Genomic DNA, 13596 nt, shown 5'->3' on the forward strand with positions numbered 1-13596 from the left:
ATCGCTTCTCGGCCTTTTGGCTAAGATCAAGTGTAGTATCTGTTCTTATCAGTTTAATATCTGATACGTCCCCTATCTGGGGACCATATATTAAATGGATTTTTGAGAACGGGGGCCGATTTCGAAGCTTGCTTCCGTCGCCCTATGCATTGACCCGATATGGCAGTATCTTCGGGTACAGTGCACCACCCCCTTACAGGGTTAAAAAGAAAGATTCCTACTTTCATTGCTACCTGCTTGCTGGCTAGCCAGCTAGCCAGCCCTGTGGGCCTTGCTGCTGCTGCAGCCAATAAACAAAAGGTGGTGCTGCTGCTGCTTCTGCTGCTTCTGCTTCTGCTTGTGTCTGGCCCCTGTTGGAGCGTCCAGGCACAGGACTTCTGCTGCTGCTGACTAAATGGCCTCCTTAATTGGATCATTTGAGTAGCCAGCACACCTGTGCAGGTAGGGCATGACATGATAGGCAGCTGCTTTGATAGCGGGTGGGTGCTGAATGTTCCTAATTGACAAAATAAGATTAATGCTTATGAAGAAATATAAAATCTCATCCCTTCCCCAATATCGCGCCACACCCCTACCCCTTAATTCCCTGGTTGAACGTGATGGACATATGTCTTTTTTCGACCGTACTAACTATGTAACTATGTAACATAACATGGGGGGGGGGGGGTCTCCTGGCTGTTCACACAGGTGTGTCATTGCTGTACATTGACCATGCATTGCTTCTGTGGTATTGCAAAGGCAAAGACAAATGCTTCCAGCCATCCATTGCACTAATGGATTGGTCATCAGCTGGCTGTCTATGTCCCGCATCAATATAGACCAAAGTACAGAGGGTTAGGCTATGCTATTGTGCACCTACCTGATGCATCAGAAGGTGCGAGGCCCTTGCTAAATTCTGTGCACAGACTTTGAGATCTATGCTTTAGACTGTATCTAAACCTGCTCCAACATGGACTGACATTCTGGCCTACTTTCAGCCGATGCGACTTGTCTGTCGCTGAACAGTCGCTTTTTATGTATTCAGCACCTATGTATAATGTTGTAAAAATGCTCTAGAAGCTAAAGTCGCAGAAATGTCACACATATTTGGCCTGCAACTTTCTGTGCGACAAATTCAGACAGGAAAAATCAGTATAAATCCTTAGAAAATTATCCCCCAGTGTCTCCATCTGCTGGCGGTATTGAATAAGCATTGCTGCACTGATGGGGTATGCATTAGACGAAAAAAAAGAAGAAAAAGAAGAATAATACGCCCAGAAAAGAGGCGAAAAGGAGAAAAACGTAAAAAAACGTGAAAAAAAAGTAAGAGGAAGAGAAGGGAAAAAAAGGTGGAAATGGGTTTAAAAGTGATTTCGGCGGAGAAATATATATATATATATATATATATATATATATATATGCGCACACACACACATAGATATAAACGTATTCTCCGTTGAGATATTGCAGCCGCTGCTGTGTCCAGGCCCAGGAGCCTTAGCACTGTGCTGTGATGTCACTCAATACCACTGACATCACTAGGTGTAAACAACATCTCTCCTTTGCTGTGTATGTGACTATGGAGCTGTTTGGTGATGTCGTCTATTACGGCCTTCATAGAAGCAACAGGAGATTGTTGCATCCATCTTGAACCCTCAGAACTACAGTGCTATGATGTCACTCACTTCCACAGGCCTTGCAGAGTGTAAACAACAACAACCCAGCTTTGTTGTGTATGTAACCAAAGGGATTTGTGATGTCACCTAGAACCTTCACAGCAGCGACAGCTTTATGAGGAGCATCAGCACTGCTCTGCCTGAGCAGAACCATCACCGCCATAGGTTGTCAAATAACCCGGATTTAACCCACACAGGTAAGTCCAATGGGGTGCAGGCATGTCCTCTATGCTTACAGCTTCCCGTGGGTGTTGGTTTGATACCGTTTGGGGACAGCCAAGGAGGCATCTGCAGGCAACAAAGGTAGGTGTGTGCTTGTGTGTGTGTTTCCTATGCAGATCCTAAGCCCAGTGTCACATGCAAGTAGGAGGAGTAAGAAGGGTTCCTGGCAAATCCGGGTTATGGATTGCATTTAAAAAGGCCCCGTGGGAGTGCAATGGGCCCCTGTCTTGCTGCTTAGCAATAATGGTATGGGTTTAGGTTCTGCTGTGTGTACTGGTGGTTGACTGCCCCCCAGCCCAGAGTGTGCATGGAAAATTGTCTGGCAGCCTCCCTGACAGCAAGCAGTGATAGTGCCCATGAAGGGGACCTTGTTGGGCCCGCCCCTTTCACGGTTATCGCTTCTCGGCCTTTTGGCTAAGATCAAGTGTAGTATCTGTTCTTATCAGTTTAATATCTGATACGTCCCCTATCTGGGGACCATATATTAAATGGATTTTTGAGAACGGGGGCCGATTTCGAAGCTTGCTTCCGTCGCCCTATGCATTGACCCGATATGGCAGTATCTTCGGGTACAGTGCACCACCCCCTTACAGGGTTAAAAAGAAAGATTCCTACTTTCATTGCTACCTGCTTGCTGGCTAGCCAGCTAGCCAGCCCTGTGGGCCTTGCTGCTGCTGCAGCCAATAAACAAAAGGTGGTGCTGCTGCTGCTTCTGCTGCTTCTGCTTCTGCTTGTGTCTGGCCCCTGTTGGAGCGTCCAGGCACAGGACTTCTGCTGCTGCTGACTAAATGGCCTCCTTAATTGGATCATTTGAGTAGCCAGCACACCTGTGCAGGTAGGGCATGACATGATAGGCAGCTGCCTTGATAGCGGGTGGGTGCTGAATGTTCCTAATTGACAAAATAAGATTAATGCTTATGAAGAAATATAAAATCTCATCCCTTCCCCAATATCGCGCCACACCCCTACCCCTTAATTCCCTGGTTGAACGTGATGGACATATGTCTTTTTTCGACCGTACTAACTATGTAACTATGTAACATAACATGGGGGGGGGGGGGGTCTCCTGGCTGTTCACACAGGTGTGTCATTGCTGTACATTGACCATGCATTGCTTCTGTGGTATTGCAAAGGCAAAGACAAATGCTTCCAGCCATCCATTGCACTAATGGATTGGTCATCAGCTGGCTGTCTATGTCCCGCATCAATATAGACCAAAGTACAGAGGGTTAGGCTATGCTATTGTGCACCTACCTGATGCATCAGAAGGTGCGAGGCCCTTGCTAAATTCTGTGCACAGACTTTGAGATCTATGCTTTAGACTGTATCTAAACCTGCTCCAACATGGACTGACATTCTGGCCTACTTTCAGCCGATGCGACTTGTCTGTCGCTGAACAGTCGCTTTTTATGTATTCAGCACCTATGTATAATGTTGTAAAAATGCTCTAGAAGCTAAAGTCGCAGAAATGTCACACATATTTGGCCTGCAACTTTCTGTGCGACAAATTCAGACAGGAAAAATCAGTATAAATCCTTAGAAAATTATCCCCCAGTGTCTCCATCTGCTGGCGGTATTGAATAAGCATTGCTGCACTGATGGGGTATGCATTAGACGAAAAAAAAGAAGAAAAAGAAGAATAATACGCCCAGAAAAGAGGCGAAAAGGAGAAAAACGTAAAAAAACGTGAAAAAAAAGTAAGAGGAAGAGAAGGGAAAAAAAGGTGGAAATGGGTTTAAAAGTGATTTCGGCGGAGAATATATATATATATATATATATATATATATATATATATATATATATATATGCGCACACACACACATAGATATAAACGTATTCTCCGTTGAGATATTGCAGCCGCTGCTGTGTCCAGGCCCAGGAGCCTTAGCACTGTGCTGTGATGTCACTCAATACCACTGACATCACTAGGTGTAAACAACATCTCTCCTTTGCTGTGTATGTGACTATGGAGCTGTTTGGTGATGTCGTCTATTACGGCCTTCATAGAAGCAACAGGAGATTGTTGCATCCATCTTGAACCCTCAGAACTACAGTGCTATGATGTCACTCACTTCCACAGGCCTTGCAGAGTGTAAACAACAACAACCCAGCTTTGTTGTGTATGTAACCAAAGGGATTTGTGATGTCACCTAGAACCTTCACAGCAGCGACAGCTTTATGAGGAGCATCAGCACTGCTCTGCCTGAGCAGAACCATCACCGCCATAGGTTGTCAAATAACCCGGATTTAACCCACACAGGTAAGTCCAATGGGGTGCAGGCATGTCCTCTATGCTTACAGCTTCCCGTGGGTGTTGGTTTGATACCGTTTGGGGACAGCCAAGGAGGCATCTGCAGGCAACAAAGGTAGGTGTGTGCTTGTGTGTGTGTTTCCTATGCAGATCCTAAGCCCAGTGTCACATGCAAGTAGGAGGAGTAAGAAGGGTTCCTGGCAAATCCGGGTTATGGATTGCATTTAAAAAGGCCCCGTGGGAGTGCAATGGGCCCCTGTCTTGCTGCTTAGCAATAATGGTATGGGTTTAGGTTCTGCTGTGTGTACTGGTGGTTGACTGCCCCCCAGCCCAGAGTGTGCATGGAAAATTGTCTGGCAGCCTCCCTGACAGCAAGCAGTGATAGTGCCCATGAAGGGGACCTTGTTGGGCCCGCCCCTTTCACGGTTATCGCTTCTCGGCCTTTTGGCTAAGATCAAGTGTAGTATCTGTTCTTATCAGTTTAATATCTGATACGTCCCCTATCTGGGGACCATATATTAAATGGATTTTTGAGAACGGGGGCCGATTTCGAAGCTTGCTTCCGTCGCCCTATGCATTGACCCGATATGGCAGTATCTTCGGGTACAGTGCACCACCCCCTTACAGGGTTAAAAAGAAAGATTCCTACTTTCATTGCTACCTGCTTGCTGGCTAGCCAGCTAGCCAGCCCTGTGGGCCTTGCTGCTGCTGCAGCCAATAAACAAAAGGTGGTGCTGCTGCTGCTTCTGCTGCTTCTGCTTCTGCTTGTGTCTGGCCCCTGTTGGAGCGTCCAGGCACAGGACTTCTGCTGCTGCTGACTAAATGGCCTCCTTAATTGGATCATTTGAGTAGCCAGCACACCTGTGCAGGTAGGGCATGACATGATAGGCAGCTGCCTTGATAGCGGGTGGGTGCTGAATGTTCCTAATTGACAAAATAAGATTAATGCTTATGAAGAAATATAAAATCTCATCCCTTCCCCAATATCGCGCCACACCCCTACCCCTTAATTCCCTGGTTGAACGTGATGGACATATGTCTTTTTTCGACCGTACTAACTATGTAACTATGTAACATAACATGGGGGGGGGGGGGTCTCCTGGCTGTTCACACAGGTGTGTCATTGCTGTACATTGACCATGCATTGCTTCTGTGGTATTGCAAAGGCAAAGACAAATGCTTCCAGCCATCCATTGCACTAATGGATTGGTCATCAGCTGGCTGTCTATGTCCCGCATCAATATAGACCAAAGTACAGAGGGTTAGGCTATGCTATTGTGCACCTACCTGATGCATCAGAAGGTGCGAGGCCCTTGCTAAATTCTGTGCACAGACTTTGAGATCTATGCTTTAGACTGTATCTAAACCTGCTCCAACATGGACTGACATTCTGGCCTACTTTCAGCCGATGCGACTTGTCTGTCGCTGAACAGTCGCTTTTTATGTATTCAGCACCTATGTATAATGTTGTAAAAATGCTCTAGAAGCTAAAGTCGCAGAAATGTCACACATATTTGGCCTGCAACTTTCTGTGCGACAAATTCAGACAGGAAAAATCAGTATAAATCCTTAGAAAATTATCCCCCAGTGTCTCCATCTGCTGGCGGTATTGAATAAGCATTGCTGCCCTGATGGGGTATGCATTAGACGAAAAAAAAGAAGAAAAAGAAGAATAATACGCCCAGAAAAGAGGCGAAAAGGAGAAAAACGTAAAAAAACGTGAAAAAAAAGTAAGAGGAAGAGAAGGGAAAAAAAGGTGGAAATGGGTTTAAAAGTGATTTCGGCGGAGAATATATATATATATATATATATATATATATATATATATATATATATATATATATGCGCACACACACACATAGATATAAACGTATTCTCCGTTGAGATATTGCAGCCGCTGCTGTGTCCAGGCCCAGGAGCCTTAGCACTGTGCTGTGATGTCACTCAATACCACTGACATCACTAGGTGTAAACAACATCTCTCCTTTGCTGTGTATGTGACTATGGAGCTGTTTGGTGATGTCGTCTATTACGGCCTTCATAGAAGCAACAGGAGATTGTTGCATCCATCTTGAACCCTCAGAACTACAGTGCTATGATGTCACTCACTTCCACAGGCCTTGCAGAGTGTAAACAACAACAACCCAGCTTTGTTGTGTATGTAACCAAAGGGATTTGTGATGTCACCTAGAACCTTCACAGCAGCGACAGCTTTATGAGGAGCATCAGCACTGCTCTGCCTGAGCAGAACCATCACCGCCATAGGTTGTCAAATAACCCGGATTTAACCCACACAGGTAAGTCCAATGGGGTGCAGGCATGTCCTCTATGCTTACAGCTTCCCGTGGGTGTTGGTTTGATACCGTTTGGGGACAGCCAAGGAGGCATCTGCAGGCAACAAAGGTAGGTGTGTGCTTGTGTGTGTGTTTCCTATGCAGATCCTAAGCCCAGTGTCACATGCAAGTAGGAGGAGTAAGAAGGGTTCCTGGCAAATCCGGGTTATGGATTGCATTTAAAAAGGCCCCGTGGGAGTGCAATGGGCCCCTGTCTTGCTGCTTAGCAATAATGGTATGGGTTTAGGTTCTGCTGTGTGTACTGGTGGTTGACTGCCCCCCAGCCCAGAGTGTGCATGGAAAATTGTCTGGCAGCCTCCCTGACAGCAAGCAGTGATAGTGCCCATGAAGGGGACCTTGTTGGGCCCGCCCCTTTCACGGTTATCGCTTCTCGGCCTTTTGGCTAAGATCAAGTGTAGTATCTGTTCTTATCAGTTTAATATCTGATACGTCCCCTATCTGGGGACCATATATTAAATGGATTTTTGAGAACGGGGGCCGATTTCGAAGCTTGCTTCCGTCGCCCTATGCATTGACCCGATATGGCAGTATCTTCGGGTACAGTGCACCACCCCCTTACAGGGTTAAAAAGAAAGATTCCTACTTTCATTGCTACCTGCTTGCTGGCTAGCCAGCTAGCCAGCCCTGTGGGCCTTGCTGCTGCTGCAGCCAATAAACAAAAGGTGGTGCTGCTGCTGCTTCTGCTGCTTCTGCTTCTGCTTGTGTCTGGCCCCTGTTGGAGCGTCCAGGCACAGGACTTCTGCTGCTGCTGACTAAATGGCCTCCTTAATTGGATCATTTGAGTAGCCAGCACACCTGTGCAGGTAGGGCATGACATGATAGGCAGCTGCCTTGATAGCGGGTGGGTGCTGAATGTTCCTAATTGACAAAATAAGATTAATGCTTATGAAGAAATATAAAATCTCATCCCTTCCCCAATATCGCGCCACACCCCTACCCCTTAATTCCCTGGTTGAACGTGATGGACATATGTCTTTTTTCGACCGTACTAACTATGTAACTATGTAACATAACATGGGGGGGGGGGGGGTCTCCTGGCTGTTCACACAGGTGTGTCATTGCTGTACATTGACCATGCATTGCTTCTGTGGTATTGCAAAGGCAAAGACAAATGCTTCCAGCCATCCATTGCACTAATGGATTGGTCATCAGCTGGCTGTCTATGTCCCGCATCAATATAGACCAAAGTACAGAGGGTTAGGCTATGCTATTGTGCACCTACCTGATGCATCAGAAGGTGCGAGGCCCTTGCTAAATTCTGTGCACAGACTTTGAGATCTATGCTTTAGACTGTATCTAAACCTGCTCCAACATGGACTGACATTCTGGCCTACTTTCAGCCGATGCGACTTGTCTGTCGCTGAACAGTCGCTTTTTATGTATTCAGCACCTATGTATAATGTTGTAAAAATGCTCTAGAAGCTAAAGTCGCAGAAATGTCACACATATTTGGCCTGCAACTTTCTGTGCGACAAATTCAGACAGGAAAAATCAGTATAAATCCTTAGAAAATTATCCCCCAGTGTCTCCATCTGCTGGCGGTATTGAATAAGCATTGCTGCACTGATGGGGTATGCATTAGACGAAAAAAAAGAAGAAAAAGAAGAATAATACGCCCAGAAAGGCGAAAAGGAGAAAAACGTAAAAAAACGTGAAAAAAAAGTAAGAGGAAGAGAAGGGAAAAAAAGGTGGAAATGGGTTTAAAAGTGATTTCGGCGGAGAAATATATATATATATATATATATATATATATATATATATATATATATATATATATGCGCACACACACACATAGATATAAACGTATTCTCCGTTGAGATATTGCAGCCGCTGCTGTGTCCAGGCCCAGGAGCCTTAGCACTGTGCTGTGATGTCACTCAATACCACTGACATCACTAGGTGTAAACAACATCTCTCCTTTGCTGTGTATGTGACTATGGAGCTGTTTGGTGATGTCGTCTATTACGGCCTTCATAGAAGCAACAGGAGATTGTTGCATCCATCTTGAACCCTCAGAACTACAGTGCTATGATGTCACTCACTTCCACAGGCCTTGCAGAGTGTAAACAACAACAACCCAGCTTTGTTGTGTATGTAACCAAAGGGATTTGTGATGTCACCTAGAACCTTCACAGCAGCGACAGCTTTATGAGGAGCATCAGCACTGCTCTGCCTGAGCAGAACCATCACCGCCATAGGTTGTCAAATAACCCGGATTTAACCCACACAGGTAAGTCCAATGGGGTGCAGGCATGTCCTCTATGCTTACAGCTTCCCGTGGGTGTTGGTTTGATACCGTTTGGGGACAGCCAAGGAGGCATCTGCAGGCAACAAAGGTAGGTGTGTGCTTGTGTGTGTGTTTCCTATGCAGATCCTAAGCCCAGTGTCACATGCAAGTAGGAGGAGTAAGAAGGGTTCCTGGCAAATCCGGGTTATGGATTGCATTTAAAAAGGCCCCGTGGGAGTGCAATGGGCCCCTGTCTTGCTGCTTAGCAATAATGGTATGGGTTTAGGTTCTGCTGTGTGTACTGGTGGTTGACTGCCCCCCAGCCCAGAGTGTGCATGGAAAATTGTCTGGCAGCCTCCCTGACAGCAAGCAGTGATAGTGCCCATGAAGGGGACCTTGTTGGGCCCGCCCCTTTCACGGTTATCGCTTCTCGGCCTTTTGGCTAAGATCAAGTGTAGTATCTGTTCTTATCAGTTTAATATCTGATACGTCCCCTATCTGGGGACCATATATTAAATGGATTTTTGAGAACGGGGGCCGATTTCGAAGCTTGCTTCCGTCGCCCTATGCATTGACCCGATATGGCAGTATCTTCGGGTACAGTGCACCACCCCCTTACAGGGTTAAAAAGAAAGATTCCTACTTTCATTGCTACCTGCTTGCTGGCTAGCCAGCTAGCCAGCCCTGTGGGCCTTGCTGCTGCTGCAGCCAATAAACAAAAGGTGGTGCTGCTGCTGCTTCTGCTGCTTCTGCTTCTGCTTGTGTCTGGCCCCTGTTGGAGCGTCCAGGCACAGGACTTCTGCTGCTGCTGACTAAATGGCCTCCTTAATTGGATCATTTGAGTAGCCAGCACACCTGTGCAGGTAGGGCATGACATGATAGGCAGCTGCCTTGATAGCGGGTGGGTGCTGAATGTTCCTAATTGACAAAATAAGATTAATGCTTATGAAGAAATATAAAATCTCATCCCTTCCCCAATATCGCGCCACACCCCTACCCCTTAATTCCCTGGTTGAACGTGATGGACATATGTCTTTTTTCGACCGTACTAACTATGTAACTATGTAACATAACATGGGGGGGGGGGGGGTCTCCTGGCTGTTCACACAGGTGTGTCATTGCTGTACATTGACCATGCATTGCTTCTGTGGTATTGCAAAGGCAAAGACAAATGCTTCCAGCCATCCATTGCACTAATGGATTGGTCATCAGCTGGCTGTCTATGTCCCGCATCAATATAGACCAAAGTACAGAGGGTTAGGCTATGCTATTGTGCACCTACCTGATGCATCAGAAGGTGCGAGGCCCTTGCTAAATTCTGTGCACAGACTTTGAGATCTATGCTTTAGACTGTATCTAAACCTGCTCCAACATGGACTGACATTCTGGCCTACTTTCAGCCGATGCGACTTGTCTGTCGCTGAACAGTCGCTTTTTATGTATTCAGCACCTATGTATAATGTTGTAAAAATGCTCTAGAAGCTAAAGTCGCAGAAATGTCACACATATTTGGCCTGCAACTTTCTGTGCGACAAATTCAGACAGGAAAAATCAGTATAAATCCTTAGAAAATTATCCCCCAGTGTCTCCATCTGCTGGCGGTATTGAATAAGCATTGCTGCACTGATGGGGTATGCATTAGACGAAAAAAAAGAAGAAAAAGAAGAATAATACGCCCAGAAAAGAGGCGAAAAGGAGAAAAACGTAAAAAAACGTGAAAAAAAAGTAAGAGGAAGAGAAGGGAAAAAAAGGTGGAAATGGGTTTAAAAGTGATTTCGGCGGAGAAATATATATATATATATATATATATATATATATATATATATATATATGCGCACACACACACATAGATATAAACGTATTCTCCGTTGAGATATTGCAGCCGCTGCTGTGTCCAGGCCCAGGAGCCTTAGCACTGTGCTGTGATGTCACTCAATACCACTGACATCACTAGGTGTAAACAACATCTCTCCTTTGCTGTGTATGTGACTATGGAGCTGTTTGGTGATGTCGTCTATTACGGCCTTCATAGAAGCAACAGGAGATTGTTGCATCCATCTTGAACCCTCAGAACTACAGTGCTATGATGTCACTCACTTCCACAGGCCTTGCAGAGTGTAAACAACAACAACCCAGCTTTGTTGTGTATGTAACCAAAGGGATTTGTGATGTCACCTAGAACCTTCACAGCAGCGACAGCTTTATGAGGAGCATCAGCACTGCTCTGCCTGAGCAGAACCATCACCGCCATAGGTTGTCAAATAACCCGGATTTAACCCACACAGGTAAGTCCAATGGGGTGCAGGCATGTCCTCTATGCTTACAGCTTCCCGTGGGTGTTGGTTTGATACCGTTTGGGGACAGCCAAGGAGGCATCTGCAGGCAACAAAGGTAGGTGTGTGCTTGTGTGTGTGTTTCCTATGCAGATCCTAAGCCCAGTGTCACATGCAAGTAGGAGGAGTAAGAAGGGTTCCTGGCAAATCCGGGTTATGGATTGCATTTAAAAAGGCCCCGTGGGAGTGCAATGGGCCCCTGTCTTGCTGCTTAGCAATAATGGTATGGGTTTAGGTTCTGCTGTGTGTACTGGTGGTTGACTGCCCCCCAGCCCAGAGTGTGCATGGAAAATTGTCTGGCAGCCTCCCTGACAGCAAGCAGTGATAGTGCCCATGAAGGGGACCTTGTTGGGCCCGCCCCTTTCACGGTTATCGCTTCTCGGCCTTTTGGCTAAGATCAAGTGTAGTATCTGTTCTTATCAGTTTAATATCTGATACGTCCCCTATCTGGGGACCATATATTAAATGGATTTTTGAGAACGGGGGCCGATTTCGAAGCTTGCTTCCGTCGCCCTATGCATTGACCCGATATGGCAGTATCTTCGGGTACAGTGCACCACCCCCTTACAGGGTTAAAAAGAAAGATTCCTACTTTCATTGCTACCTGCTTGCTGGCTAGCCAGCTAGCCAGCCCTGTGGGCCTTGCTGCTGCTGCAGCCAATAAACAAAAGGTGGTGCTGCTGCTGCTTCTGCTGCTTCTGCTTCTGCTTGTGTCTGGCCCCTGTTGGAGCGTCCAGGCACAGGACTTCTGCTGCTGCTGACTAAATGGCCTCCTTAATTGGATCATTTGAGTAGCCAGCACACCTGTGCAGGTAGGGCATGACATGATAGGCAGCTGCCTTGATAGCGGGTGGGTGCTGAATGTTCCTAATTGACAAAATAAGATTAATGCTTATGAAGAAATATAAAATCTCATCCCTTCCCCAATATCGCGCCACACCCCTACCCCTTAATTCCCTGGTTGAACGTGATGGACATATGTCTTTTTTCGACCGTACTAACTATGTAACTATGTAACATAACATGGGGGGGGGGGGGGTCTCCTGGCTGTTCACACAGGTGTGTCATTGCTGTACATTGACCATGCATTGCTTCTGTGGTATTGCAAAGGCAAAGACAAATGCTTCCAGCCATCCATTGCACTAATGGATTGGTCATCAGCTGGCTGTCTATGTCCCGCATCAATATAGACCAAAGTACAGAGGGTTAAGCTATGCTATTGTGCACCTACCTGATGCATCAGAAGGTGCGAGGCCCTTGCTAAATTCTGTGCACAGACTTTGAGATCTATGCTTTAGACTGTATCTAAACCTGCTCCAACATGGACTGACATTCTGGCCTACTTTCAGCCGATGCGACTTGTCTGTCGCTGAACAGTCGCTTTTTATGTATTCAGCACCTATGTATAATGTTGTAAAAATGCTCTAGAAGCTAAAGTCGCAGAAATGTCACACATATTTGGCCTGCAACTTTCTGTGCGACAAATTCAGACAGGAAAAATCAGTATAAATCCTTAGAAAATTATCCCCCAGTGTCTCCATCTGCTGGCGGTATTGAATAAGCATTGCTGCACTGATGGGGTATGCATTAGACGAAAAAAAAGAGAAGAAAAAGAAGAATAATACGCCCAGAAAAGAGGCGAAAAGGAGAAAAACGTAAAAAAACGTGAAAAAAAAGTAAGAGGAAGAGAAGGGAAAAAAAGGTGGAAATGGGTTTAAAAGTGATTTCGGCGGAGAAATATATATATATATATATATATATATATATATATATATATATATGCGCACACACACACATAGATATAAACGTATTCTCCGTTGAGATATTGCAGCCGCTGCTGTGTCCAGGCCCAGGAGCCTTAGCACTGTGCTGTGATGTCACTCAATACCACTGACATCACTAGGTGTAAACAACATCTCTCCTTTGCTGTGTATGTGACTATGGAGCTGTTTGGTGATGTCGTCTATTACGGCCTTCATAGAAGCAACAGGAGATTGTTGCATCCATCTTGAACCCTCAGAACTACAGTGCTATGATGTCACTCACTTCCACAGGCCTTGCAGAGTGTAAACAACAACAACCCAGCTTTGTTGTGTATGTAACCAAAGGGATTTGTGATGTCACCTAGAACCTTCACAGCAGCGACAGCTTTATGAGGAGCATCAGCACTGCTCTGCCTGAGCAGAACCATCACCGCCATAGGTTGTCAAATAACCCGGATTTAACCCACACAGGTAAGTCCAATGGGGTGCAGGCATGTCCTCTATGCTTACAGCTTCCCGTGGGTGTTGGTTTGATACCGTTTGGGGACAGCCAAGGAGGCATCTGCAGGCAACAAAGGTAGGTGTGTGCTTGTGTGTGTGTTTCCTATGCAGATCCTAAGCCCAGTGTCACATGCAAGTAGGAGGAGTAAGAAGGGTTCCTGGCAAATCCGGGTTATGGATTGCATTTAAAAAGGCCCCGTGGGAGTGCAATGGGCCCCTGTCTTGCTGCTTAGCAATAATGGTATGGGTTTAGGTTCTGCTGTGTGTACTGGTGGTTGACTGCCCCCCAG

General features: G+C 46.0%; 6 non-coding genes across 6 annotated transcripts; all 6 read left to right on the forward strand.

The window, feature by feature from the left end:
* LOC130341156 (U2 spliceosomal RNA) lies at nt 1-191 on the forward strand. The gene has a single exon (XR_008881146.1). It is a non-coding gene; the product is annotated as a U2 spliceosomal RNA (small nuclear RNA).
* A 2080-nt stretch (nt 192-2271) lies between these two features.
* On the forward strand, nt 2272-2462 carry LOC130341157 (U2 spliceosomal RNA). The gene has a single exon (XR_008881147.1). It is a non-coding gene; the product is annotated as a U2 spliceosomal RNA (small nuclear RNA).
* A 2094-nt stretch (nt 2463-4556) lies between these two features.
* On the forward strand, nt 4557-4747 carry LOC130341158 (U2 spliceosomal RNA). The gene has a single exon (XR_008881148.1). It is a non-coding gene; the product is annotated as a U2 spliceosomal RNA (small nuclear RNA).
* Nucleotides 4748-6844: 2097 nt separating this feature from the next.
* On the forward strand, nt 6845-7035 carry LOC130341160 (U2 spliceosomal RNA). The gene has a single exon (XR_008881149.1). It is a non-coding gene; the product is annotated as a U2 spliceosomal RNA (small nuclear RNA).
* A 2096-nt stretch (nt 7036-9131) lies between these two features.
* LOC130341161 (U2 spliceosomal RNA) lies at nt 9132-9322 on the forward strand. The gene has a single exon (XR_008881150.1). It is a non-coding gene; the product is annotated as a U2 spliceosomal RNA (small nuclear RNA).
* Nucleotides 9323-11413: 2091 nt separating this feature from the next.
* On the forward strand, nt 11414-11604 carry LOC130341162 (U2 spliceosomal RNA). Its single transcript, XR_008881151.1, has one exon. It is a non-coding gene; the product is annotated as a U2 spliceosomal RNA (small nuclear RNA).
* The last annotated feature ends 1992 nt before the right edge of the window (nt 11605-13596 follow it).

This window comes from Hyla sarda, unplaced genomic scaffold (genome assembly GCF_029499605.1).
Source record: "Hyla sarda isolate aHylSar1 unplaced genomic scaffold, aHylSar1.hap1 scaffold_612, whole genome shotgun sequence".
In the NCBI taxonomy this organism is placed as follows: Eukaryota; Metazoa; Chordata; class Amphibia; order Anura; family Hylidae; genus Hyla; species Hyla sarda.